The sequence below is a fragment of the Ixodes scapularis genome, unplaced genomic scaffold (assembly GCF_016920785.2).
Source record: "Ixodes scapularis isolate PalLabHiFi unplaced genomic scaffold, ASM1692078v2 PGA_scaffold39__5_contigs__length_11793443, whole genome shotgun sequence".
Lineage (NCBI taxonomy): Eukaryota > Metazoa > Arthropoda > Arachnida > Ixodida > Ixodidae > Ixodes > Ixodes scapularis.
In genome coordinates this window covers 11394471-11398542 of record NW_024609867.1, presented here as the reverse complement: position 1 = coordinate 11398542, position 4072 = coordinate 11394471, and positions in this window count along the sequence as shown.

The following is a 4072-nucleotide window of genomic DNA, read 5'->3' as shown; positions in this document are numbered from 1 at the left end:
CGTTAAAGGCATGCATAAGGCGGGAATAATTATTTCCCCCTAATCCTAAGTAAAACAGAGCGAAAAAAACAACAAAACAACAACATACTTTGTGCTTTTGATCTTCTCGGACTAATCCTCCGCTGCTGCTGCGCGCAGTTTCCAGTATTTTGGGCTCTGCTCTTTTCGAAGGGTGCCCTGCGATTTTTTTCAAGGCATGCTCGGCGTTAGGCGTAAGTCGAGGAAAGGCCAGGCTGGGCCCTGCGGCTGCTAACACCCCGCTAACCATGTTGACGTCGACCTCCCTTTTCTGTTCTCGGCTGTCTGAAGGAAAACTCAGTCGGCGGAATCTTGCAAATTGACCCAATTGGTCAATTTGTTCAGCTAGGCTGCCAGGAGTTTCTGTCGGAGCGCCGCCACTGAATAACGCGACGCGCGGCTCGGCCGTTGACTTTTGGAGCAACGAGAACGTCACTGCTAACCAACTTGGTGAATTTAGATGCATAAAATCCATGACCAAAATAAATTGCCTACTCCAGAACTCGGTTAAAATCTGTGGTCTTTTTTTGTTTTGTTTCCAATCCAAGTTTGCCATATGAGGAAAATGGATGTTTCTTCTTCTTGTTTTGCTTTGGTTCGTCACAATTCAACCGATTAGCCAGTTAAAAATATTGATCACGATTAAAGCAATAATGGATTAACCGAAATGTTAATCGATCAATCGTCCAGCCCTAATAAAAAACACAAAAAAAAACGGACAACAAAAAACATGCTAGAGACAAAATCGCTTACTCGCAAGTGATTGTTTATTGAACTTTGCACACAACAAAAAGTCACTCACCGTTCACTCATGAGCGTTGCAGTACAAAAGCAGAAAATGGAATGGCTGACGATTGGAAGTGAATGGGATTTGTGTGCACTCGGTTTCGCGTTGGGTGGGTTTACCCGAGACTAAACCAGTTTTAAGTAGCACTCTTTGGTCTGTGTCTCCTCTACTCGTCCGTTGTTTTTTAGCGCTTTTACCCCCTAAACATCTTCAACCAACTAGCCCTAATTCAAACCTGTCTACGTTACAGTTTGTACGACTTAATATTGGATAAATGCTTCTGTCCCCATTTATCTATAAAATTTGTTGGAAGACTGTGGTGAAGAGCAATTAGCTTCGAATATCACTCCTGATTGCTGGAAGCCTAAGTAAATCTACAAAAATAAACTGCAAACAGCCTCCATGTTAATCCACGTAAAACTCAACTCTTAGCGAGCACAAATATGTTTGAATTATTTCCGAGCGTAATTTGAACGTATTTTGAATGTACGATAAATCAATACTAAAGATACATTCCATAGTTTTTGATATGCACTTAGAACATATCCTGGAACATATACTAAAATACTTATATTAGAAGTATATTCTAAGAGTTCAAATATATCTTCCATAGACATTAAACATCGAAAATATAAAAATAAAATATAGTGAAATACTTAATCAATGTAACGGCGCTCGGGTACATTTCGAAGATATCTGTAAATATAAATTCAATCAAACATTTATTACGGGTATCGACGCACTTGAAGTATATTTTTTGGCCTTATCGGAATTTATATTGGTAGATTAAAATACATTTCTAAGTGCGGCCGAAAAACACGAAACAGTGCGTGTATTAGATGCATCTAAAATATATTTGATGTATGGTATTTTTTTGCGAAGCGAAGTGATGACACTGTCAAGGAAGTGTGGCACCTTGTCATTCAAACATTCACCAGAAAATTAAATTATAAACCGGACTACATCTGTACGTAATCTGTCGGTTCTTTTCGACAATCAACTATTTTCTTACTGTGTTGTACTGTGTTGTAGATTCTATTGATAAACAGAGCCTACGCACTCTGAAAGAATAGCTCGGTTAACTGGATTATTTAGCACCCGTCACTGTAAATAAAGAGTATACACTACTTAGGGGCTTCTGGGGCTTAAATCTGTGACACTAAACTGTTTCTATATTGCTACAAGGGAAAAACCTGAACACACACATGTGAAACACTTTACGGAGATCATATACGACAGACATTTAATCGGTGTTTTCTGATGAATATAGCTCAAAATATCCCAATTCAAGCGGTGGGACATATATCACTGAAGCCTTCGAGATTTTAAATTCTCGCATGTGCTAATTCACGCGTCCTACGGTCCACACCTGAAATAACTCGCGATTCCTGGCAGCCTTAATACGACAAGTGCCAGGGTGTCTTACCAACGTCCCATAGAATCATCAAATCCCATGCACAATACTCGGTTTCGCTGACAACGCTCTGATGCGTCAAATCAGACAGCGTCAAAAACACACCGTCATGGTGTTGATCATGATTCTGTGCGCGCTTTATATCACCGCCGGACCAATCATACGGATAAAATGTCTGAGAACTAACGCTTTTGGCGCGCTCTGATTGGTTGAATTATCTGGTAGCGTCGGCTCCGTCTAGATTAAAGGCCGACGACCAGTTCGCGCTCTCCACTTTTCCCTCGTTTCCTCTTCTCCGCCTTTTACCCTGTGCAGCGTTGCCTTTTTCCTCTTTCCCCAAGGTGAGGTGGATTTTCTGCCATGCAGAATCTCGAATGCTGCGTTGGCGTTTGGATGGACCTCCTGTCCAGCCAATGAATTGAAGGACGCTCGGCATTGCTGTAAGGCCGCAATCCTGGATTTGGTGCCATCTAAGTGTTATGACGTCACGGGGCAGAAGAGGAGGCTGTCCACTGGATTTCAGCGTTCCAAGTGCTATTCGCCGAACCCAGACATTTGCCGCCACTTGTCACCGGCTTCACGAATGCAAAATCTTTTAAGACGAAGTTTACTGACCTCGATTTTTTTTGTTTGGCATATCTGTGTCTTGTGGAACTAACATTTCTGCATTTGCATATATTGATTTGGGTATACGTATTAGTGCAAATTAATGTGAGTGCCTGCGAGCTCTTGGCGAGCTCAAAAAATAAACCTTTATTTACTTTTGTTTTGATTTAAAACTTTTATGATATATTGATTTTGTCTCTTTTGATTCAGATGGTACTCGTTTGAGTATATTAAAAAAAAACGGCGTTTTGTTTGGAATTATCTATTTTCTTTTCACGTATCGCGTTCACTCATTCAACGCGTCTATTTACTATCACCCTTCTAGGCGTGAAGTGTCCGCCAAAAGGACACCATTATCTTTGACGTTAGATATGAGTCGCAAAAAACAGTGGACATCGCTCACCTCGTGCTCTATCTTATGAAGCCAGCCAACATTTACTCTTGCCGCAGAAATAGGAAAATACAAAAGGTAAGAAGAATACGTGGAGATAACAGCATTGTATACAACGATAAGCGGGACGGCTCTTGTACTGCATACCGACTTGCGAAGCCACAATCTCTGTCTGAAGACCAATGTTACTGGGTTTAACCACTCTATTTTTCATTCGTCTTGCATCAGCCCTTCTTTGTTGCCTTCGAAGCATGCTATAATTGACCCCGCCATAGGCCTTAAGGTCTTATCTTATTGGGGGGGGGGGGGCATGGTTCAAGAACCGCTATCTTTCTTTTCGACGAAGTTCACTCTTCGCTATTTCTCCAGACAAAAGCGATGAACCCTGCGATCCAATTCTGCTTCGTGAAAAACGTGAACGTTACTTGAAAAAAAAAGTGGACTTGCCACCTGACTTTCCAGGCGAAGACCCGAGTTTAAGAAACGGGGAGACGGTATTGACGGCTACAGATTGCACTTTCGGCTTCCAAGAGAAAATGAAAGGTGACGGGAGTATAACAGCTTTCTCTGGGATTTTTTCCGCCTTCGAGTTTTGGTGAAAGTCTTCAAGTTTGTTAAACGTGACTTCGGCTCATTTGAAGGTCGACGACTGGTAGTTTCTTTCCTCAGTTTGTGCTTTTTTGGCCACGAGTAGGTAGGTGAGCTTGTGATTTGTATAATTTATACCTCTGTTTTCTCAGGAAGGAAAAACGATTGGACGGCAGAATTCTACGCCACAGTCCGCGTATTGAGTTTTCGTGTGTGTGTGTTTTTTTTTTAAATTTTACTTTCAGTTTTCTACGACGAACAAAGGTTT